Below are 26,735 nucleotides of genomic sequence, written 5' to 3' on the forward strand. Positions count from 1 at the left end.
AGGAACTCTATGAAAAGCTATCAGATACTTTAGCACATTTTCCATGTGTCTGAGCTGAGCTTATTATCTGTTCTCTCATCTGTTTCTTCGTCTGCCTCCCTCACTCTCCTCTGTCTTGGTTTGTATGCTTGTCAGAGACACCAGATGCCCCTGAATGGGGATTTTCTTTGCTGTTTTCATCCCAAGCATATACAGGCCTGCGAGCTGATAGCAGCCGCCATAATGAACTATGTGCTATGTGAAACGCAGGCCCCGGCAGGCAAGCAGCCATACGTGCAATGTGTGGGAAGATGAGTGTCGTCCGCCTGCTCGCTCTCTCTCTCTTTCTCTCGCACCCCTCTGCCAAACTTTCTCCCTCCCCAGGTCTGGAAGATTGCTTTTATACAGCCCCTCAATCATAAACCCACAGTGCCAAACTGTATTGCAGCCACAGATGGGGGTAGAGCACAAATCAGATGTACAAAACACTCTCCCCAGTGGAGATGGAGGCAGGTGGGAGGGGTTAAAAACAAGCAGAGGAGAGAAAATAGGGGAGTCATCTCAGCACTGATTAATTAATAAGGTTGTTAGCTGCGGGGTGAGACTGTTAGATGCAGCAGATTGATATTCTAAAGAGACAGCGTGCCACTTGCGCCCAGCCTCCCTCCATCACTGTTGCTGATCCAGCATGGCTAAGGGGTCGCCGTTCCCCTGGGTGTGCTCCAAATTAAAAACAATGACCTGTGACATCACTTCCTGCAAACGCAGCACTGCTATCGGAGGCCATTTTAGTCCTGGGTGGCTATGTGGTGGCGACTCCTGACCGTGATTTTTTTTTTCTCATTTGTTTGTTTTGCCTCAGATTAATTTGGATTATTTCAAGTGCTTTTAGTATCAGCCTCAGACGGCACGCCCACGGATCACCCACAGTAAATCACAATTACAGTTAACCACAGCAATAAAATTAAAATGTATTGTTTATTCTTCGGGAATGTTGTTCATTCCTTCGTTAAGTGCACAGTCTTGATGCTCTTTTGTCTTTTTGTCCAATTTTCAAATACTTTTTTGCTTCCGATCTATGTTTGTAATGTTGTAATTTACTTCAAAGCTGGTTGGTTTGGTTCATAGCTTTATTATTCTTTATGGGGAAACAATTAGAATATTACTTCCAGAACCAAGCTGTTGGTGCTCTATTGCACTCGAAACTGGAAAGCACTTTCTCAGTCTAGTAAGCTCAATCGACAGCATTTGTGGCATAATAAGATAAGAGGTCAGTGTGTGACTGTTTGGTCTTCTATAGGTCACGAGTCCTCTCTTCATATGGTTTTGCAGGTCAGAGGTTTGAATGGAACGCAAAGTGTAGTGTGACCGCACCTTAAATGGGCGGTTCTTGGCAAGAATAAGCTGCAATATGGACCAAACCTTTTGCTGTTGTCAAAAGTCTGGTAACCTGAGACTATAGTGGTTGTGACATTTTCAAAGTAAATGCTTGAGAATACAAATGGATGGGGTTGCAGTAACAATGTTGTGCCACTATTTACCTCCTCCATACCCCCCATCGTTCTCTCTCTCACTTCCTCTCCATCAGTATATCCACCCCACGATGCATCAGCCTCTAGAGGGTCAGAAGCAATAACACTGGCCCACTTCAATTTTCTCATTTCAGCTGGTGTTGATGGGCCAACAGCATCATCTTCCACTACAGAATGGCGGGGTCAAAAGCTAGCGGCCCTATGATCGCAGGAAACCCCCCTGCACACTCACACATGCTCATTCGCTGATACACTCAAACAAACAACCTAGAGTCTCCTATTTATTTGCCCTTTTCTCCTTAAAATCTGCATATTAATTTGGACATTAAAAGGATGGGATATTACCTGCTGATAGTAACAGTGTGATCTGTCCCGGAGAGCGGTATTCATAGCCTCTCTCCTACTTCCAATACATAAAAATTATCTCTTGCTCACACTTACACACACATTCTGTTGCAATATTTATCTCTCTGTGACTCATTTTTCGGCTTGTGGGAGATTTTGGCACCATGCCAACTCTGACCAGGGGGCTGTATTATAATTATAGCAGATCGAGGAAAAGCTGAATAACATATTGACTCTCGCAGTCCTGTGGTAATTTTGTGTGTGTTTGCCGAAAAACCTCAGTAGTTACAGACTTTGGGAAAAAATATATAATTCTAATAATAAAAATGAATAAAATAAAAATAAAAAATAACTAGAAAAAGCACACTTAACCTTATCATCCTGTAAAAATAACAACTCGCACTGAAGCCAGCGCCACGTTTGATCTTCAAGCTGCCCATCTGCTATTCCCAGTCATCTGATTGGCTACTAGCCCAGAGTAGGCGGTGCATTTAAAGTTTAATCATTTAAAGTGTTACAGAGCAATGGGTATGTCAGGATGCAGTACCAAGCATTTCACCCTTGAGGATTCCTACATCAAACATCAACTTTTTTTTGTTCCTTTTTTTCCCCTTCTTCCCTCTCTCCACTCTTTTTATCCTCTTCTCTTGTTCGATCTCTCTTTCTGTCTGTGCAGTGTTGCCCCAATGGGCCGCCCCTACATAACAGAGAGTGGACTCAGATAGAGAGAAGCTAAAAATAACTTCAAAAGGCAATTAGCTTCAACATTTCTGCTCGAGTGTGTATGTTCTGTAATGTGTGTGTGTTTGTTCCAAGCCTTTGTAACTGCGTGCTTAAGTTTTCACTCCTGTCTAAATTTGCTCAACGTGCTGCCGTTGCCAGCACGAGAATGTTACACTTCCATGGAAAGTTGCATTTCTTCTGCTGAATCCATTAGAATTTGATGAGCCATGAAATATCAATGGAAAACATGAACATTTTTGATTAACCTGGGGTAGACCACATGCCTGTGCAATGACAGAAAGGCAAGAGATCATGAAGAGAGGTCACAGTAGAGGCCTTTTCATGCCTTTTAGAGGAAGAAATTACCCTTTTGTGCTCATCTTGAACAAGCACTCAGGATTTAACATAAATCTTCATATTAAGCGTCATGAGAACAAACCACAAAAATGGTCTCAGATGTGCCGCAAAGGGCAGCCCCTGCCAACAACCATTTCTCTCGGCCAGCTCTTCTTAAGTCTAAGGTCACTCCCACAGGCTCAACACAGTCAATTGGATGGCAATTTGAATAACATTTACATATCATTAAAGTTTGTGGCACACGCATGTTTGGAGGAATTTAGAACCACTGGGACCTTAGCTTAGTGGTTGGCCCTGCAGGAATTAGTATAAGCGGTGCCATGGCAAAATAAATTATATTTTATCTCAGTTATGAATTTGCAGTCTAAATTCAATAGGATGAGAAAAAAGACTACAGCAAAATAATTCAAAGACAATTCATACAGTAGAAACCACATCTTTCTATTGCTTCTTCGCTGGCTGCTCGCTAGAACGAACATTTAGCTCAACCAGTGTAGTTTGATTCACAAACTAATTAATTTTATTTGTCATTTTTGTAGTGAATAAGACTTATTAAAAGTTATTTCTGATTAACACTTTTTATTGATTCTAACACATGAAACAGAAAAGCAAAACATAATTGCACAGAATCAAATTTTAACCCCCATTATTCCGCTTCACCCTTCCAATCCCCAACCCCACCCTGACCCCCAACAAACATCCCTGTGGTCCAAGCCAAATTACACACACACAAAAAAACACTGAAAAAAACAAAGATCAATTATATACATACATATATATATATATATATATATATATATATATATATATATATATATATATATATATATATATATATTCCCACTCATTTAAACTATAAATCCCCTCCACTGCCCCTCCACGAGAGTTCCCTTCCGAGGAACTTCGCACTGCGTCGTTGAAAACGACTCTTTGAGGAACGCTCCTTAGCGTCGCCTCTGAATTATGAATGAAACTATTCCAATCTTGATTGGTGTTAGCGTCATGACGTAACATGTGACGGCATAACCGGATGCATAAAAGTGACGCCGGCACACAAACACACCAGCTTTCAGCTCTTCAGCAAGCGCTCTATGTGTATTGTTTGTCTTATTTGGTGTTGTTTGTCTGATTTAAAAATATTATGGCCACCCAACAGTTCATGAAGTGCGTGCACCCCTGCCCTCGTTTCATTACGGGTAGGGACACGCACGCTTTATGTGTGAATTGTTTGGGAGCGCTAGCACCTGCAGGCAGCTCTCGAGGGACCTGCCTGTGAAAGTTGTGAAGCACTACCCATGAGAGTGCTGCGCCCCGGTTGGCGTGCTTTGATGATCACGGTCAGGCTCGCGTTCCCCACGGATCTGGTCCCGCGTCTGTTGAGGCAGCGCGCGGTTGAGATCGTGGGGTTCGCAGTGGGATCTTGCAGATGAGAATGAGACTGCTGCGGCACTTTCTCATTCTTCGTTTGAGGATCCCGAGCCTACTGTGAGTGGTGCAGAAGCCGCGTCGCGGCTTCTTCTGCCCACGATCAGGTCCCAATGCTTGAGCTCTCTGCTTCCGAGGAAGTAGATATGCTCAGCATTGATCGCGAGCGACCGTGAGTCAAGCACGCCAGTTTTCGACCAAGCTTATGAGGAGCTGATTGAGGTTGTGACGCGTGCCGTGGCCAGACTTGATATCAGCTGGCCACAAAATGAGCAGGAAACGCAAGTTGAAAGACAAATTAGACGAGCGTTTCCTGCGGCACAGATCACAACCTCAACGCCAGGGTTTGCCGTTTTTTCCCCGATCTCCACAAACATAAAAAAAAATATAAATATATGTCTCGAGATCGTGGGGTAAACCGCATTCGTCCCGTGTCTCCAGCCCCAGTGTGGTGATTACAGACGATGTTTTGGGGGCACGGGATATGGGCTAAAACCCCGGCGCTGCCTAGTAAGCCCTGCAGGGATACATCTGCTTTAATAAGTAGGGCTTACATGGCGGAAGGTCGGGCTGGTTCTTGCCTGCACTCAATGGCTATTGGCCGCTCTATGGCAGCTATGGTGGCCACAGAGAGGCATCTGTGGCTGAATTTATCGGGGATAAAGGAAAAGGTTAGATCTTTTCTGCTTGATGCTTCCCCTGTAAGGTAAGTCTAAATCGAGTAGGGCAAGCAGATCAGCCCCAGCCATCAGTCAGCTCCTCGCACCACAGAGTTCCCCCCCGCTGCAGAGCAACCGAGGTTGTTCTCGCAGTGGCGTCCTCAGGGAATCGGTGTCGGTTTCCCGCCGTCTCTGACGCTTCGGGCCACATCAATTTAAATAAAAAAAAAAAAGGTATCCATTGTGGTCACAAGAACCGTATCGACTAAATCCTGCCGGTCTCTCGCTTCAGGAAGTCGAGAACAGTGCTCGGGAAACACCCGAGAGGCTGGTTCCCTTAGTAGAAGCTTCGGGAAGGAGGTCCTACCAAGGTGGTAGAACCTCGGAGGGCTGTCCCTCCCCCGCTGCAGAGCAACCGAGGTTGCTCTCGCAGCGGAGTCCTCAGGAAATCGGTGTCGGTTCCCGCCGTCTCTGACGCCTCGGGCCACATCAATTTCCAGCGGACGCACGCCGTGCCGTTCGTGTCAAAAAATATATATAAAAAAAAAAAAACAAGCACCAATTGTGGTCACAAGAACCGTATCGACTAAATCCTGCCGTTCTCTCGCTTCAGGAAGTTGAGAACGGTGCTCGAAAAACACCCGAGACCAGCCTCGAGAGGCTGGTTCCCTTAGTAGATTTTGTAGAGGCATGGAATCATCTTCCCAACATATCTGCATGGGTCCTGCATATAATAAAATCAGGGTACAGACTGCAGTTCGGGCACCGCCCCCCCAAATTCTCTGGGGTGGTGCAGACAGTGGTTCCGGAGCAGACTCAGGTGATGGAACAAGAAGTGCAATCTCTGCTGCTAAAGGAGGCCATAGAACGTGTTCCTCATGCAGACAGGGAGTCCGGATTTTACAGCCGGTACTTTATAGTTCCAAAAAGGATGGGGGTTGAGGCCGATTTTAGATCTCAGAGTTTTGAACCGGCCTTTGAGGAGGTTCAGGTTCAAAATGCTTACTATTCCTGCCATCGTGAGCCAGATCAGATCCGAGGACTGGTTTGTCACGATAGATCTAAAAGACGCCTATTTTCATGTATCCATCCTTCCATGTCACAGGAGGTTCCTGAGGTTTGCTTCGGGGCTAAGCTTACCAATATCGGGTTCTTCCGCTCGCCTAGCACTCTCTCCCGCACATTCACCAAATGTATGGATGCAGCTCCTGCTCCTCTGAGACTTCAGGGCATCTGCATACTGAATTATATCGACGATTGGCTCATTCTGACCCAGTCTCGAGAAATGGCGGTTCGGCATCGAGATGTCGTCCTTGGCCACATTCGAAGTTTGGGGTTGAGACTCAACACAAAAAAGAGTGTGTTACAACCATCCCAGTGCACAACGTTTCTGGATGTTGTGTGGAACTCGGTTACGATGCAGGCACGCATGTCTCCTGCACATATCGAATCCGTTCTGGCGATGGTGTCCGGGTTAAAGCTAGGCCAGGCCATCACTGTAAAGCAGTTTCTAAGACTGCTGGGCCTCATGGCAGCAGCATCCAACTTTATACCTTTGGGCCTTCTACACATGAGGCCCCTCCAGTGGTGGCTGAAAGCCAAGGGGTTTTTTCCCCCATGGGGAATCCATTTCGTAAAATCAGAGTAACGCGCAGATGCCTTCGTTCTCTGCTAATATGGAAGAAACCTTGGTTCCTGTCCCAAGGGCCAGTGTTGGGAGCATCATGTCGCCGGGAAACCATTTCGACAGACGCCTCCCTCACTGGCTGGGGCGCGGTCATGGACGGCCGCTTTGCCAGGGGTCTGTGGCAGGACCATCATCATTCTTGGCACATAAACTGTCTAGAGATGTTGGCTGTGTTCAGGGCTCTGAGGAGCTTCCTTCCAGACATCTAAGGTTACCATGTCCTAGTACATTCGGACAATACATCAGTGGTAGCTTATCTGAACCGACAAGGGGGACTCAGATCGCGCCTCTGTGCAGACCGAGCATCAGATAATTTCTTTGGTCCCAAGGGAAAATACTGTCTATCAGAGCATGTATGTTCCGGGGTTCAGAATCAGGGAGCAGACATCCTGTCGAGGCAGGGGCTGAGGCCCGGGAATGGAGACTTCATCCAGAGGTGGTGAAGTTGATATGGGACAAATTTGGACCATCGAAAGTGGATCTATTCGTGTCTCGAGAGACGTCCCACTGTCCATTTTGGTTCTCCTCTCACATCCAGCCCCACTGGGGTTGGATGCCATGGTACAGGCCTGGCCGAGGCTTCGCCTGTACGCATTTCCCCTGATCGCTCTGCTCCCGGAGTCCTGGAAAGGGTCCGCCAAGAGGGCATCAGTCTACTTCTGGTTGCCCCGATGTGGCCGGCCCGAGTATGGTTCTCAGACATAATCTCACTCCTGATAGCTCCGCCATGGCAGATTCCTCTGAGGAGGGATCTGTTGTCTCAGGAGGGGGCACAGTTTTCCACCCTCGCCCAGAGCTGTGGAAACTGTGGGTCTGGCCCCTGAGGGGTTCAGTACCTAAATGCTGGTCTATCAGGGGGTGGTTGAAACCATACTTAACTCTAGGGCTCCGCCTACTAGGAGATTATATGGCCTCAAGTGGAATGTGTTCTCCACTTGGTGTAGAGAACATGAAGTAGATCCAGTTAACTGCCCGGTGGCTTCAGTTCTGGAGTTTCTTCAAGATCGCTTCTCTGTGGTCTCTCCCCTTCCACACTTAAGGTGTACGTGGCTGCCATTGCGGATTTCCATGCACCATTGAGTGCTGGGCTTCTGGGGAGGCACCAGCTGGTCATTCGTTTTCTCCGTGGTACATGGAGGATGAGACCGACAACCAGGTCCAGGGTTCCTGCCTGGGACCTGGCGGTGGTTCTCGAAGGGTTATCCCTGGCCCCCTTCAAACCCCTTCAGTCGGCCTCGCCCAAGGACCTGACGTTCAAGATGGCTTTTCTCGTAGCTATTACCTCTCTAAAGAAGATGGGAGATCTTCAAGCCCTGGCAGTAACACCAGCTTGCTTGGAGTTTGCCCCTGGCGGAGTTAAAGCCATTCTGCACCCGAGACCTGGCTTTGTGCCTAAGGTGCCTTCTAACACGGCACGGTCTACGGTCCTGCAGGCATTCATCCTCCACCTCATGTGTCGGCAGAAGAAGAGAGGCTCCATTTGCTCTGCCCTGTCAGAGCTTTGAGCTGCTACTCTCGAGAGGTCCTCTTCTTGGAGGAGGTCGGACCAACTGTTAGTGTGTTTTGGGTCACCTAAGAAGGGGCTCCCTGCTTCGAAACAAACCATTAGTAATTGGATTGTTCAGGCTATTATCTCGGCCTATAAGGTGCTAATTTGCCTTCACCTTTGGCCATAAGGGCTCATTCAACTAGAGGCATGGCGTCCTCTGGGGCTCTCTTATCGGGAGTGCCCTCCAGGAGATCTGTGAGGCAGCCGGTTGGGCTACCCCAGCACACTTTCATCAGGTTTTCTGCACCTCCCTAGTACGCCTGGCGACGTGTGCTCTCGCCCTAGCTGAGTGCCTGAGTTCAGTTTCACTCTAGGGCAGGCCTTTTTCGGCGCGTGGCCTAGTGGGCATTCGTTCCCCAAAGAGTCGTTTTCAACGACGCAGTGCGCAGTTCCCTCGAAGGGAACGCCTCGGTTATGACTATAACCCTTGTTCCCTGAGAAGGGAACGAGACACTGCGTCGTCCTGCCACGCCCTCAATGCCTGAGAGCGGCTTGCTTCATCGCTAGGCTGGTGTGTTTGTGTGCCGGCGTCACTTTTATGCATCCGGTTATGCCGTCACATGTTACGTCATGACGCAACACCAATCAAGATTGGAATAGTTTCATTCATAATTCAGAGGCGCACGCTAAGGAGCGTTCCCCAAAGAATCGTTTTCAACGACGCAGTGTCTCGTTCCCTTCTCAGGGAACAAGGGTTATAGTTATAACCCGAGACGATTTCCAAAAAGGGCAGGTAGCTGCCCCACTTCATATTAAACACCCCCAGGTTGCTTAGCCTTCTATCTGACATCTCCTCAAATGCTGGCACCCTGCCCATCTCCGTGCACCACTCCCGAAATGAGGGCACACCAACCAACTTCCATCCCCTCAGAATGATCTGTCTACCGATCGTGAACCCTCAACCAGAATTATTGGATCTTAACACACCACCAACAAACATGAGTTGTGTCCCCATCTTCTGATTGGCATCACCAGCAAGTGGGAGTGTCTTTAAGACCAAGCCTGTACAATCTAGAGGGGGTCCAATAGAATTGATGTAAAATCTTGAATTGCATAAGACTCACCCTTTCATCTCTGGATACAGACTTGACATTTTTTAGAATCCTAGCCCACAATCCCCCCCTCCAATACCAAGTTTAAATCTTTCTCCTATAATCTCTTGAGAGAAGTTGAAGCTCCGTCCCCCAGACCCTGAATTAGCAGGGAGTAATACACTGATGCCTCATGGTCTTTTCCCAAAGCAGTAGATTTATGAAGTTATAAATTTGAATCCATCTAATGAATTACTTTGCAAATTACTAACAAAATTGACATCTGACTTACTAACTGGATGCTTACAGTATATAACACACATTCAGATACGTGTTTTTTTTTTTTTAAAGGCCGTCAACCCGTGCATCTTATCATGTGCCTTGTTGAGCGCATTTGCCACGGAGACATAGCGCATGGAGACTTCACGCCATCCACCATGGCATCCGCACCCAACTCACCACGTGCCCCACTGAGAACGAACCACATTATAGCGACCATGAGGAGGTTACCCCGTATGACTCTACCCTCCCTAGGAACAGGGCCAATTTGGTAGCTTAAGATACTTGGCTGGAGTCACTCAGCACACCCTGGGAATCGAACTAGCGAACTAGCAAACTCCAGGGGTGGTAGCCAGAGTCTTTACCACTGAGCTTCCCAGGCCCCATAAATTGTATTTTAATACAACATTTATAATGTTACCAAAATATTATTGTATTGTTTAGTGTGTATTTGGGCAATAACTGCTTTCTGCTTATGGACAAAGCAAACTGATTTTGGTTAAGTCAGTGTTTATGTTGTTTATTATTTATTTTGTATTTGATTATATTTAAACCACATTAATCTTTAGTCTCTTCACTCTCCTTGCTTTTCACCAAAGGGCCATTTAAATGTATCATTGAATATAGTTAAACAGGTTGCCCTGTGAGATCCCCCCAATTAGAAAGGTCTGGAACAATAACGCTAGTACTTAATTGCATTAACATAATGCCTCCTAACGATCATTACACTCACCAAAATAGTTGTAATAATAAAGCCATTACTATTTTGAGAGCACAATTAGCCTACAGTGCCACCCTTTGTGATGTTATAATTGCAACATTTAGACGTGCACACATTCCTTCCTTGTCCTGTTGGTAGCAGAGGACAGGAAGCAGAACGTTTGTCATAGACCGTGGCAATTTACGTCCCCATCCGAGATGTCACCTGCATTCCTCCAAACTACCCAACAGTGACACAAGCCGATTGGTTGCATAGATAGACGGCATTCTCCAAATCTGTCAGAGGTGAATGAAATGGCTTAAGATAATAGAGTTAGATGGATAGATAGACGGGGGAAGGAAGACATGGAGAGGGTGCTGGTGAGATATAGGGAAGGATAGAAATGGAGAAAGAGATTGGTTTTCATGCCTGGTAGTCAGCAGCTCTGTAAATCTCAGAGGACTGAAGAGGGGGAGAGTAGAAGGTTGATAGTCATCCATCACTTTTGACAATTGCACCTCTCTGTCACCACTTACTTGACGGAAGACCCTGAGCGAATGAGAGGAGAGAGGGAGAAACAGTATCTTTTTATAGAGGAGGAGCTTTTAGATGGTGGCACTGCTCAGTTTTGTTTATATATATAGATCAGACAGATATATAAATATATCTGTCTGATCTTGAGTGAGAGGTTGTGGCACTTCAATATAGTCATGCTGCAACACTGCAGGTGCCCTGGAATCAGGTGTGTGTAAGGCTAAAAGCTCTGAGAGATGAGAAGTCATCTAGTGTCAAACATCCCTTGTCAGGTTAGAGGGTGAGGCCATGAACCATGGAACCTCTAAAGGAACTAACACAACAGGGTTCCCATGGTCACAAAAAACCTGGACATATTAGGAATTTTCAAACTTGTGTTTTCCAGACCTGAACATTCATGGAAAATAATGCAATTTTAAAAGTATGGACATTTCTATAGCTACAGTATTTCTAGCTATAAAATATTTAATTGGTGAAATATTTCTCAGGGGTGGAGTGAAACTATTTAAATAATCAATTGATGAATTAATTAGTAATATCTTAAAAGTAATGTTAATTCTAGAGTTAATGTACAATTCAACTGTAGAAATAATAATAAAAAAATTACATTCAAATAATAAAGCTATTAATTACAAACTTTTAATAAATAAATATAAATTAATATATCAGTAATATCTTAAAAGTCATGGAAATAGGCAGAGTGAATAAAAAAAGTTGTTGCAAATTAATAATTCAATTCATGAGTGAATATACAATTTTCTATATAATATTTAATTGGCTAAACTTGGTTCTTGGTTCTAAACTATGGGATCCCTAAATGAAGAAAGAAGGTAAAAGACCATGTACCATGACAGGTTCATGCATGTCCTATTAAAATACATCCTCGCTCTGTTCATTATAGGAAATGTTGATGTAGACACACAAGAACAATGATTTGTTCCATGGGCAGTTCCCTTGACATGCACATATAAGCTACCAGCATCAGGTTAAGTATTACAAACATGTATACAAAGGTCTTTACCTCATTGCTGCGTACAGAGCCGTCAGTAGGTTAACTGAATGCTTATAAAGCTCTGCAAGCACCATTATGTGAGTGACTGTGACCTTTTTCATTGTGTCAACTGTGTTTTGCTGGACTGTCAGTCAAAGGTGATGGAGAGACCTAATTAAATATGTTAGAATCATGTGTTGCTGCCGCACAATGGAGCAGTAGATTGCGATTGCCTATTCACTGAATACAGCAAAAGCGCCCACTTCCTGGTTTTTCCAGTGAAATTAAATAATCCTACACAAAAGGCTCTGAATGGCTGAACCAAACAATAGGTCTACATGCCTGCTGCTTCACAAACCCCTGTCAACGTTATCTGATATCGGAGTTATTGAATGCATTTTAATTTTTTTTAAAGAAGGAAATTAAAAACTCATTAAAATGCAGCACAACATGCTTGCAGCCTGCCAGTTGTCAGTATGTGAAATTTGTCCTCTCTCCTTTTTCTTAAGAAAATCATAAGTGGATTTATCATAGCAGAGCATGCATTGAGGAAAGGTAATGTATATACGCTGATATTGTCATCTTGTGTCTATGTAAGAGTAAGCGTAGTTCTAGCAGGAAGATCTCTGGATTCATTCATCAGGCATCACATCAAATCACAATACAGCTTCCGCTTTATAAGCCCCCATCCCACACCATCTCCACCAGTTTAGGGCCCGTCCTGAGTGGGGGTAAGCTCTACTCCCCTGCCGTCATTGCCTCCGGCAGGATCTGATGGTTCAAGCAGCATCGGAGTGCTGAATGGGGATTATGCCAAATTATGTAAGAATCTTTTCATTATATTATTCCAATAATCTCAAGTTTATCTGATATAAATATGTTATGTGACCTCTTCCTGTGTGACAGACCTACACCTGACACAGCAGAGAGAAAGAGGGAAGAAGAGAGAGGATATTTTATATTCCTAGGATCTACTCGTGATTTTTTTGCAGTTTAAAGGGATAGTTCATCCAACAATGACCATTATATCATCATTTACTCACACTCATGTTGTTCCATACCTTTATGACTGCGGCCAAGGCAGCTGAGCTCCAAAAATGTCTAACAAAGCACCATAAATGTTCACCACACAACAATGCCAAATCATCTAAAGCCTTATAATAGTGAATAACAACTTAATAGGAATAGTTCATCAAAAAATGAAAATGGCAAATTTTGGCAAAATTTTGAAGCTCCAAAAAGCACATATAGCCATCATAAAAGTAATCCATACAACTGCAGTGGATTAATTAATGTCTTCTGAAGCAAAACGCTAGATAAGTAATAAATAAATCAATATTTAAAACTTTTTTACTTAAAATGTTCGCTTTTGACCAGCTGTTGTATGCACGTTAACGAGAGTCAAGGTCACATAGCCTCTCAATACACCCATAGAGTCACACAAAATATTGAGGGTGTGCAGTGAACATTTTTCCCCTTGTCGATTTCAGACCAGCTTAGGGATCCAATGATAGCTACACGCCAACGTGCTTACTGTTACATCTGCTTCCTCCAACCACCAGAGGGAGCGCTCACCTGAATACTGATCACACTCCATTTTCTTCTACTGACATTTCCTGTTTGCTATCTATAAAGAGACATATTTTCCAACAACACGTTGTGAAGTATTGCCAGTCTTACCTGCCTTACTGAGCATTTTCTCCATTGCCATTGTGACTGCTTCCTAACCTTTTGCCTATTTATTGGACTTCACATTTATTGGATTATTGTTTTTTACTTGTTTGCCCATTTGGAATGTCTATTTTGATCCTTGACTTTTGCCTGTATTTTTGACAATCCCTTTGCCTGTTTGGATTTATTAAACTTCTGCAAATGGATTCAAACCCACCACCAAACCTGAGTTCATTACACTTACGTCACATGAAAGGCAGTTTAAACTCCACCCTCGTGAACATGCATACCACAGTTGGCCTTAAGCAAGCATTTTTATTTAAAAAAAGTTTTAAATATTGATTTATTTCTTACAAACACCTAGCGTTTCATTTCAGAAGACATTAATTAATCAACTGGAGTTGTATGGAGAACATTTATGATGGCTATTTGTGCATTTGGCACCCATTCACTTGCATTTTGTGGACCTACACAGAGAGATTAAATATTCTACCAAAAATCTTCGTTTGTCTTCTGCTGAAGAAAGAATGTCATTCACTTCTGGGATGGGATGAGGGTAAATGAGTAAATGATCAGAGAATTTGAATATTTTGGTGAACTATTCCTTGCAATTTTGGGCAGTTCTTTACACAAAGCTATGTTATGACATCAAAGGACTTGGAATATAATGTATGACTCAAATTTAATTAATATTATTAATATTTTGGAAGTTTTGGAGCTTGACAGCCTCAGCCCCCATAATGGAAAAAGACATTTTTCATTATCTGTCAGGTTATAAACATTGACAGTTTGTTTCATCTGTATGGCTTAATGTACTCTATTTTTTTTTTTACCTCTGCCATAGTGTCACATGCTGCATTATTAAGTGTTATTAAGCTAGTATTTATACACATCAAGGCCTCTAAGTAAGAACATGACATACAGAGGGCAAAGTACATTATTTATGTCTGCCTCAATTTAGAATTGTCTCTTAAATTTTACAGCAGAGTTTTCCCCAGACCTGGACTCTCTGCTGATCGATCAGTATCAAAAGACACCATTTGCCCCCAAACACTGTTTGACATCCAGCTATTTCTGTTCAGGAGCACTGGGTAGGTCATTAGAGTGGGGCAGCCCTTTTTGTCTTTTTCTGTCTCTTTCACCTTTTCTCTGCCTCTGCCTTCTAACAGAGACAAAATCATTAGTTCACCTGTGCAACCAAGAGCAACTTGTTTAAATTCAGGATAACTCTAAGTGTGGAGCAGGTGTGAGTCTGTAATTTGTGTAAATAAGAGGATTCTTCTTGAATCCCAGAATCAGGATGTAATGAGGTCTTTACACACCACAGACTGCATGTACAGCAGCAACTGATGCCACATAATGTATGCTATAATTATACAATTGTATCACAATAGTACAGTTTCTTGGTATATTTATTTCTACTCTCTGTATGACATTTCATTGAATGGACAAAAGATGCAATAAAAGTGAATCGTGACTGTGGCTAATTTATTAAGTGTTTGCTGTAAGAACATTTGCTGAAACAGCTGTGCCATATGTTGTCATAATATTGTGGTATCTATTTCAGATTTGCCAGCCCATAAACAAAACATAAAAATAAATAACGTAGTTGTCTGCTTTATACTGTATATCACTCAAATGTTTTCTTCCTGCCTAAGTGGCTGTTCTTGGCCAGAATAAACTGCAACTGGAAAGGTCTGGTTACTTGAAACTAGGCTCCAGGTTAGGGTGAATTTGTGATGGTGTGTGAAAAGAGCAGTGAAATAACTTGACATTCCTGATGGAAAAGACATCGTAGGCAGGCTGGAGGTAATGTGTTCCTGTCTTTCTATCAGTAATTGAATTGACTGTTTTCACTGTTCCTTCAAGACCAACTTTGCACTGAGCCATGTTTCTGGAAACCAACTCCAAATTACTCCTCAGTGTAGATACATTGGCTTAAGTAGCGCAAGGGGTCCCACCAGTGACTTGTATGTGTGAGTGTCTGTGTGTGTGTTTGTGTGTGCTTATAATGCATTTACACAAAGCTCTTAATGAGCTGGAGATGAGATGTGCATCCAATTTAACCCAACAACCCCCCCGTAACTCCCCTGTTGACTGTGATGAAGACGCTGTAGGAAATAATGACATTGAATAAAGGGAGAGAGCCTCTCATGGGACCACGAATATGACTGAGTCTTAACTGGTGATGAGATATAAATTCTGACAATGTCAACTATAAGGAGTCACCTTTAAACTTCACGGAGGTACTCAGCTCTGTCCTGCTGGGGAGCTTGTCTGACAACTAACTGCCATCTTTGGAGACAGCCTCATAGGAAGCCATTCTCCAAATAATTTATTGGCTGATGTTAATGTTCGGTTTGCGTTTGTTTGTTGGGTTTGAAATGCAAAGTGATCAGATAAAATAACTAACTTTAGTATACATTAAAGTTAGATGTATACCTAGAAAGGAAAATTCTTTCATAACTTTGTAATCCTGAAGTAGTTTTAAATACAAATTACTTTCATGTTTCTGTGGAACTCAAAGGGAGAAGATAGTCAAATAGTATAGCCTTTAGCACTATTCACTTTCATTGCATGTTTTTCTTTTCTTTTTCCATACGATAAAACTGAAAGGTGACTGAGGCTGAACATTCTCTCCAAACATCTTTTGTGTTCCACGGAAGAAAGGAAGTCATATGAGTATCAAATAACATATGTACAATAAATGGTGAGGACTATCTGGCTCACTTTAATAAATGGCTCAGTAAAACTGAGACATTTTTGGGGGGGGATTCATGACAATTTATGTCTCACTATGCTAAATGGATGTGAACTTTCACTGTCTTATTCCAGCACTGTGTGATGTGAACTCATCACACTGTTCATTTTGGCCAGAGAGAGAACTGACCCTACTGTTTTCCACCCTCAAGTCAAGCCTCTGCAATACATTTCAGTCTGCACACAGATACAGCCTGCCAAAGTAGAAAATCTGAATTTTGTGTTGGGAAAAAAAGAAGAAACAGTGGCGTGATGTAAAGGTAGTGGAATGAGGATGTATTTGCCTGTGGGGGAAAAAAGACTGAAAGTAGGCTGGCAACAGATGTGTAGGGCAGTAAAAGTGTAATTGAAATGCCAGCAGCAATGGTCTTATCTACCCGTTCCAGCAGCTACCTCGCGTCTAAACATCAGTTAAATGTCATTTTAGCCCTGGCTGATTCAGACCGACCACAATCCCCCATCTTCTGTGACTGCAGCCACTGATGGGAGGGGAACAGAGGGATGGATAGATAGATGGGGGATTGTTGAAGAAAAAGAGAGGGGGACTTAGAAAAGATAGAAAGGTTGTAATTGGATTTCGTTCGCACACTGTTGACTTCTATCTCCTGGGCTTAATTGGGTATTTGATATGGTTTATTACAAGAAGTCATTTACAGATTGGTCGTTATATCATTGTTAACATTATCTATATTATTTATACGCTTAATATTTTATAAACTTCTTATGTCTTTCTAGGGATCATCTCTTGAAATGGTCCTTTATCTCTTAGATAAAGGGTTTGGGTGTTTTGTGATGTGATGGAGAATCTACCTGCCCTCAGATTGCCCCAGAACTGCTGCAAAAACCACAAGGGGTTTTTGCAGCAGTTCTGGGGCAATTTGAGGGCACAGGACAGGACACAGGACAGGTCGCTAAGATGACGGAACACTGTCTGAAGTTGTCTATGCCTGGTCACAGCTGTTGTAACTTCCAGCATATCTTTATTTTGCAAAGTGCAGGCTTCTCTCTATGTGCACCAATAATGTATCCTAATTTGTATACTTTTGGTATGAGTTAAAGGGATAGTTCACAAAACAATGAGTCATCATTCACTTTCATTACATATTTTATTCTGTACAATGAAAGTGAATGGTATCTGAGGCTACCAGTCCATAATATTCTGCATATCTTATCATTCTGTGTTCCAAGGAGGGAATATAACATAGTAATATGGGTTTGGCACAACGTACAGGTGAGTAAACACTAACAGAATTTTAATATTCATAAATTTTGGGTGAACTATCCTTTAACTTTTTGCTTCAGACGTTTAGAAACTGCTTTTTGTGGATTCGGCCTCAAATTCATAACCATTTCTATATACTTAAAAAGTTGCAAGAGACATCACAAACTATTCTTCCTTAGCCCAAGCAATTGTGGGCAGTGTTAGCTCAAATAGAAAGTACAGATGCATACACCAAAAATCCTGAATCTCATCTCATTCCTTTCATGATTCATTATGTTGGCTTTTTTCAAATCCCTGAACAGATACCAACATTTCTAACATTAACTCTCCCTCTACCTTTCAAGCCAAACTCAGCACATACCTTCAGACTGTTCTGGAATAGTGTGCTATGCCTTTTTTTGACTGATCGGACTTACGCTTTTCACAATCTAATATCTGAAAAATCCCATTGATGGAAATGTTCAAATGATCCAACGGAATGCTCATTAATTCAAACTCCAAGGGCCGATTGCATAAACATTTACGTAAGTCTTCGTCTAACAATTAGTCTGACTAAATAAAGATGCCAGAGAAAGTCTGTTGTTAGTCTTTAGTAAGACTAATTTGCATTGCATTGTGGGAAAAGTAAGACACTGAATGACTTAAAAAAAACACATTTCTGACATGTTTCTTTTTAATGAAAATATTTGCTTCTTAGAAGAAAACAATGCTTAAAAATATATTCTAATGAACAAATTGAGTGATTTTAATGCAAATAATAATAAACTCAAAAATGTTTTACCATCATAGAAGTCAATGTGTTCTTCAAGATGTCAACACAAGCCCCTTTCAGTAAGGTGACCAGATTTATGAAATGAAAAGTTCAAGTGGTCAATAGGTCATTGAAATGCCATGCTAATTATTAAAAAGGGGACAAATCGGATTATATATATTTTGATCATGGTGAATGAGATAATGTGCTGAACTATGTACTGTAAGAAATGGTTTTGTTTTTTAAAAAGTAAGTAACCTGGTTGCCTTATATTTTTTAGTTCATGTAAAATACAATTTTATAATGATATTAAATAAATAAATAAATAATACTTTGAATTAAAAGGTTTAGTAACAAATGTTTTTGTTTGTTTGTTTGTTTTTTACATTATATAAGTGCATTGCCATTAGTTTACTCAATAAAAACACAAATTATTATGTTATCTGAACACATTAGTGAATCAAAGTTGATTTGGCAAAAAATATAAAGTTAACAAATCATGGGAATAATTTTTACGGTGTGGTGTATCATGCTCTATTGACTACTGTAGCCTTTGTCTCAATGAAATTCAAACACAGATGTAAACACAGATGTAAACACAGACCAAAAACCTTGACTGTCCCCAGAAAAAGGGGAAGTCTGGTCTTTCAGCCCTCAATTGACCCCTCTGGCTCAGCTGACAGTTATTTTTCATGGTATCGTAGTATATAAACTAAATTTAGCCTAGTGGCATGCTGTCTTACACTCTCTCTCTCTCTCTCTCTCTCTCTCTCTCTCTCTCTCTCTCTCTCTCTCTCTCTCTCTCTCTCGCTCTCTCTCTCTATCTATCTATCTCTCTCTCTCTCTCTCTCTCTCTGTCTCACTCACTCTCTCACTCACTCACTCACTAAAAGTAGTTGAAAATTTCAGACAAGCCTTTGTCAAGCCAATGTCTCCGGTCCTACTTGTCCCGCCCTGAGTGGGATTCAATCCGGCAATTCCTGGCATGGGATGCGGATGCACTAGAAAGGAGGCTAGAAAAGACATGGTCTCTAGCCTTGTCACTAGTGCGTCTCTCAAGTCCAGGAGAGTGAGGTTTACACACTACACAGCTATCACATATGAGCTGGCTACTGTTATGCCAACATCAAAGGACTGAAATTGCGGACACTTATGTGAAATACAAAAATGTATGATAGCAGATCCATATTTTGGATGAAATAAAGATAAACTCTCACATAGTTTAATGTTTTTTTCTCCATTGTCTTTCATGTCAAGTTCACACTGTCTTCACATTACATAGTCAGCGAGATCCTGTAAGATTGTTTTAACAGGTTTGGTGTCTCGTACAGCACTTCCCATTTGCGCTGCTAATTTTGAAACTCGCTGCTTGCTTCTGTGAAGAACAGCTAATTGAGAGTTTCTAATCTCTGGTGAACGGAGGGAAAATATAATGTTTTCAACATAGTCAACTTCAGCAAAACCACGAGCCAGCAAAGAGATCAGATGTCCCCCATGGTGAAGTCAACCAGCCGGCCTAAATGGTATTTATACCCTCTGCAAATATCACACTCATGTACACTCATGTGTCCACCTACTCTCTGCCCAGCACAAGCCCCTGTGTTTTCTACATTATAATTACAAACTAAACAAATCCTCGACTTATCTACCACATGTAGTTTTTCCTTTCCTTGCATCTCGAAAAATGTAAGTAATAGTTGTGTTATATAGGCTCGAGCATGGATCCCACACAACCACTGTAGATACAGTGAATAAGACTCAGCTGTCGCCACGACTGTGTGCACTGTCAAGATATCTTACTGTCTTATCTTTCTCCCTCAAACAATAGGAATTTTCATTACCACCTCTTCGAGTTTTCACAACGCCAATGTTCCTTAAAGGAATCGTTCAATGCTTTCTCACTTTTCTCTTTCTTCTCCAAGTTGACAATAGTGTGTTTGATGTTCCAGATGAGAGGTTGTGTTGACGAGGATTTTTGGTCTCCATGGTGATGCTGTCTCGGTAGAAAAAGGGACAGTGACAGGGCTGTCGGTAGAGGAATTATGAGAAATGCCAGAGAGATGCTGAGCTTTGGGCATGAAATGGACAAACTCCTCATACGTGCATGTTTACAGCACATCACCCTGGCACCATTTTCTCCTGTGGCATGACTGAAAAGACAGCTAAGGGGCCATTCATATGAATGCATATTTTGCATCCTGTTCAGCACTAGACAGATGATGTCTTTGATGTTGCACTGTACCTCACTGTGTTTCACTATGTCACGGTGTAACTTTTTAAAGTTCTCGAGATTGTTATATTTGCTGTGCTGCATCTTGCTTTTTTAGCACAATAACAACTTCAATCTGAACGGCCCGGCCCCTAAATATGATCAAATTTACTTTTCCCTGACTTTGATGTAATACAGGCTAAATGTTTTTAGACAACCCCTTCCATTTAATGGGTTTGTCTATTTCAGCTACATATTTCTAACATGTGCATAAAATCAAACATAAATAGAAATTAATATGATGTCATCATTTAATCACCTCCATATGTCTTGGAACACAAAAGGGGGGTGTTAGGCAGAATGTTGCACCCAGTCAACATTCACTTTCATTGTACAGAAAGATGAAATGAAAGTGAATGGTGACTGAGGCTTTCAGTCTGTAACATTCTACCTAACATCTTTTGTGTTCCATATAAGACAAAAAGTCATACAAGTTTGGCACAATGTAAGTGGAAGTAAACTGTAGCAGCCAATAATGTAATACTACTGTTAATGTAATAACTGGCAACTGGCATGTAATACATTTTCCATTCTTAATGTAATAAAAGTCAATAATGTAATAACTTACCAATAATTTAATAAAATTTCTGAACCAATAATGTAATAACTTTTAGCCAATAATGTAATAAGTTATTACATTATTGGCTGGCTATTACTTTATTGGCTGGGTTAATAAAAAAATAATACAAAATGTATTACATTATTGGCAGTTATTACATTAACGGTAGTTATTATATTATTGGCTGCTACATAAATGATGACAGAATTGTCATTTTTGAGTGAACGGTCCCTTTAGTGCCTGTGCTTTTGACAACAAGCACATAGAAGTGTGGTGTTTTTCATGTCCGCATACTTTTGGCTATTTAGTGCAGGTCCCAACAACTTTTGGAACTCACATAAACACATATGCATACACACACACACACACTGATACAAACACCCACACGCCTCCTGTCAGTATTAATCAGAGCGATGCATTTCCATTCAAACACTCATCTGCCAGGTTGGATTTGCATGGGCCATGCAGTCTGGGCAGGTGAGGCCTGTCAGAGGCAATAGCAGGGAACTGATGGATGCAGAAGGTGTGTATGTGCAAAAGCATGTGCATCCGTACTGAGAGCCACTACACTGTGTTATCCTGACTTGATGAACAGAGGTTATGTGATGCAGAGTATCCGCTCAACGGAAGCCTTGACATCTGTCTTGAGTCAATCAAGGGTATTCAGACAAATGGCAGGCATCTGCCAAGGCAGCCTGTCTTCCTCTGCCAAACCCTGGTCATGGCCTAATGGGACAAGACAATTTGATGGAGATGCTGCCTGAAAACAATGGACTGCGAAACATTTCACAGTCAAGTTGATGTCTCCTACGTGCCTGTGTTTAACATTACCCTCAGTTGTGTGTCCTGGGGGTTTTAGGAGCTTGATGTCCAAGCTGACTTTTTTTAGGGAATTATGTCATAATTTACCTGCACTTGTTTTTTTCGTATGGGTTTGGCACAACATTTACCACTGTTCCAAACCCATACGACTTTCATTCTTCTGTGAAACACAAAAGTAAATGTTAGGCAGAATGTAAGCCTCAGTCACCATTCTATTTCTTTGTATGAAAAAAAAGATTAAAGTAAAGGGTGACTGAGGATAACAATCTGCCTCTTTCTAAGAAAAAGACAAATGGGTTTAGTAAAGTAAAGTCTTATTTCTACTGATTTACTGATTTCAACCTATTTCTAGCCCTTCTTTGAACAGTAATTTGTTGTACAACACACCCACACTTGCTGCGTGATTCACCCTTCCATTCTCAGAAATATAACTTATTTTTTTCCGGTTGGAACATTTCAGAAATTTTCATTGCAGGGAGAAGACAGATTGACATTAGACGACATTTCTTTTATTTCCACCGACATCAAAGTTATTGTTTGAATCATGTATTTTTCTTTCTACCAATCTAAAGCTCATGTGGTGTGAAAATAAGCCTGTAGCATTTAGAATTTCTGAATGCCCGGGCAGAGAGAGACGGAGCACCTCTGTGTACAAATGCCACAGTGATAGTCATCAGACGTCTGGATCACGGTGAGCTGATCATACCAACGCTGCGGCACAGATTCGGGCATTAGGACTTCAATAAAGATGAGAAAAGACCACATAATTCTCACACAAATGTGAGACGATCCTCTCCATTTCTCATCCAATTATAGGGGTGTGAAAGCAACATGCTGTGACACAAAGGGAGGCCTCGCACACACACTTTTGCATGTTACACATGCTCTCTTTCACACATATGCACGCGTGTGTGCAGGCAACACATGCAAATATACAAGTGATAATGGCTATGTGTGGCATATACGTGGCATTTAATAGATTGCATGTAAAATAGAAGTGAACTTGGGCTTTATTGCTGTGACAAGGAGGAGGGCGTGGCAAGGCCGTGAGGGTGCACTGAGTCAACAGGAGAGAGAGATAAAGGGGAGCCAGAGATGTCAGTTCGGCAGAGAGAGATACATACGTGGTCGCTGTGTATGTGTGTGTGTGTGTGTGTGTGTGCAAAATGGAGTGTGGTGTGTGCAACTCAAAGTTTACGTTTACTGTTCTGCCAGTTCCCGAAGACTCCTTGTCCATCTTTACCCATTACACTAGTGCCGGAACCCGGGAAGGAGGAGGGATGTGCTGTCGTGGAGTCCTCGCCACTGCAGTCCGCAAGGGGAGGAGATGCAGCCATCCGCCGGGGGAAGGAGGAGTCACTGCCTGGAGTTGGAGGCACCATTCTGTCCACTGGGGGTCGGAGGTCTTGCTGCCATCTGCCAAGGGAGGAGCCATTCCGTTCGACGCGGTTTGGAGGACTCCCTGCCGTCTGCCCGGGGAGGAACGGCTGTCGTCCGACAGAGGGCAGAGAAGTGGCTGAGGACTAGGCGACGGCTTGTCTGGGGTCCGCGAGCAAGTATTTTTCTCTCTCTCTCTCTCTCTCTCTTCCTCCCTTATCTCTCCCCAGGTTCCCAGGAGACGGGATGGACCATCGGCTGGCAGAACGAGCGTAAGGGCAGCGCCCACCCTCCGGGGGGTGGGGTGTGAAAGTAGGCCAGTTTGGATGGTGCCCTGGCCTGAATGGGATGGGTGAGGAATGTGATGAGGAAGAGGCCATGGCCAGCCATTAGGGTGCATGGCCGGCACTGAGTCAACTAATCGCCTGGAGAGGGAGTTAAAGGGGAGCCAGAGATGCCAGTTCAGGTGAGAGAGAGACGCGGCCGCTGTGTGTGTGTGTGTGCGCTGTATGGCCTTAAAACTCTTAATTGTGATTTCATGGGGTCTTAAAGTCAGCATGGAATAAAAATGTATCCTATTTATTTTATTAATTCATGTTAATGGTATTTTGTATGAACGATTCATCCATGCATATTGGCTATTTTGTCATTTATTTATTTTTTTATCTCGTAATCTTTAATCAAACTATCATGACTTGGTCTTCCATTGAAGTGTCTGACTCTGCTCTGCTAAGGTATGCAGGTGGTACTCAGTTTTAACTCTGCCCCTTCAAGAGATCAACAAACTTGCAGTCAAAGTAGCCAATACAGAGATGAAAATATGTATTTTTGGCTGTTTTCCTACAAAACTACTGTTCATACCTGGCTTTGACGAATGAGGAGGAATAACGGCAAATTTGCGGATATGTTCGAGATATTTCATGCCTGAACTGCTGAGGTGATCACTACTGAATACAGTGCTTCGGATGCCTCTGGAGTTTATTCATACCTTTTAATGCAGGTATATCGGGATAAACAGCATCAGTAAGTGTTTTTCCCGTTATACAGTATTTAGTGTATTGCGATTCAAAACGTTAAAATATTGTTATCTTTTACTCACTAATTTTTCAACTGCTACAGCCTCATTGTAACCAAAGACTGCAATATGCTTGTGCGTTTATGATCGCGATTATCAATCTGTTGAGATCGCTGCTCAATTTCACCGATAACCGACTCTAGCTCGAGCAGCACAGTGAAAAGTGTGTGTGTTTGTGTCTAATGCAAACTCGCATTCACATCTGCCTCCACTCCGGTATGCAACAGCCACTTTTCACAATCTAAGCAACAACCTATGGATAACGTTCCTGCCCTAAATCTTTTTCTTGTCCAATAAGCCGTTTTACGTGGAAATACATCACAATGTGGAAATAAAGTTGGACGCAACTTCCGTTTCATGCCGACTTCAAAGAAGTATCCAGAACACAACATTATTACAAGCTATTTATGTGTCTTTATGAGGTGAGTGTGCTTTTTAATGTTGCCTAAATGCTTAAAAATTTCAGATGGCATTTGACTATAATTTCAGGTAAAACACTGTTGTTAGCCGACAAATGTTGTCATCTCAATGTTTCCACTTCAAAAACCTGAGCAGCTGTCTTTCATTTCTCTTGAGCATATGCTTTTTATTGTTGTAGCTTGTTGCCTGAATCTTTTTTACATTCTCCTTTCCATTCATTTTCCACCATGACAAAAAAGTCGAGCAGCTCAAAAACTGCTAATCTTTCTTTGACAAGCAGATATGAAATAAAGCAAAGAGCAGCATTAACTGTCTGATCCAGCCCTGTATGCTGCATTGGATAAAGTCAAGAAGATGAAAAAAAAGATTTAGCGTGGGAGAGAGAGTGAGAGAGAGAGAGAGAGAGAGAGAGAGAGAGAGAGAGAGAGAGAGAGAGAGAGAGAGGTTAAGAAAAAGAAGAAGAAAGAACAGCATGCCTTTGCTGCTTTTATCTCTGGAAAAAGTAACTTTTAACCTGCAAGTTGAAACCTTTATCTCTATCTGCAGACCGTTCTTCCTCAAGGCTGGCTGATGCTGAATTTGTGTGTGTGTGTGTGTGTGTGCGTGTGTGTGTGTGTGTGTGTGTGTCTCTTTCGCCTGGAGCTCATCTGTTGTTGGCCCCATGACAGACAGACAGGCATCAGATTGGAACTTGGAGGTGTATGTGTTTGTTTCTGTGTGTATGTCAATGTTTATGCTTCTACAGTCCAGCAACAAGTGCAGTAATTATTGGGGTGAGGGGAGTTGTTTACCAGTGGTTTCCAGGAGCAGGCAGGGCTTTCTCCTGAAAAGGGACAAATATATTGGTCATTCACTTGTCCAAGTAAAAAGTTACTTGTCCGGAGAGGAAAAGGGACATTAAAGTTACATGCTCAAGTAACATTTCAAAGTTTATGTTGTATTTTTTTCTAAAATGTTTGCCACCAACCTAATAGTGTACCTATGCAATCAACTCAATTCTCTGCGACAGAAATGTAATCTTCACTGGGTAGGGGAGGAGACTATTGTCATATGATCATTATTTTATGTTACGTATGGTAGTCAAATAAAGGAAAGCCTCCATCACCATCATTTACAGCAGGGGTGCTCACACTTCTATGGAATTAGATCTACTTTTGTCGGTACTCTAGTAGACGGTAGTGAAATTTGACAATTCTCAATACCAGTTTCAATACCACAACTACGGTGGCCCAGTAGTGCACAACACAACGAAATTCAAAAAGCAAACATAAGTTCACAACACAACGGAAACAAGCCACAACACAACGCAAAAAAGCCGCAACACAACGGAAACAAGCCACAACACAACAAAATAGCCACAACACAACGGAATAACCACAACACAACGGAATAGCCACAACACAACGGAATAGCCACAACACAACAGAATAGCCACAACACAACGGAAATGCTCCCGACCACTAGGGGGAGAGGTGGTCTCCGGAAACGGTAAATTGCTCTCAATCTCCCATTCGTTATCGCTGGCGGTCTGGATTAGTGATGGGCAATCCGGCTCTTTTTCGTGAGTCGGCTCGTTTGACTCAGCTCACTGAAAAGAGCCGGCTCTTTTGGCTCACAAACGGCTCTTTAAAAAAAAATGTTTTCTCTATGATAGGTGTGAAAACAATTCTAATTCAATTATTAAATGAAATCATACTCGCAATGTCTCACAATTTCTTTAAAAATGCATTGATTTGTTATGAAAAAATAATACTATTAAGCATTTGCATTAGAACTTTTTAATGTATAGAAACAACATTCAAAACAAATACAATCTGAACATAATAGAACCCATATTAAAGAAAAAGCTGTTTCTCGAAGCTCCGCTAGCTTCACAGTTGGGTGCACAGTTCGCATATGCCGGTGTAGGTTGTGCGTAGAACCGGCTTTATACGATATTTTTTTTTGGCAAATTCTACACTGTGCTTTAACATTGTCCACATCATTAAAGTGGTTCCAAATGCTGCTGTGCTTCCGAC

At 42.3% G+C, this 26,735-nt stretch overlaps 1 pseudogene; it reads left to right on the plus strand.

The window, feature by feature from the left end:
- The window catches only part of LOC127630588 (cytosolic carboxypeptidase 6-like), a 423,742-nt pseudogene that overhangs the window by 145,809 nt on the left and 251,198 nt on the right, over positions 1 to 26,735 (plus strand).

The sequence above is a fragment of the Xyrauchen texanus genome, chromosome 37, assembly GCF_025860055.1.
Source record: "Xyrauchen texanus isolate HMW12.3.18 chromosome 37, RBS_HiC_50CHRs, whole genome shotgun sequence".
NCBI lineage: Eukaryota > Metazoa > Chordata > Actinopteri > Cypriniformes > Catostomidae > Xyrauchen > Xyrauchen texanus.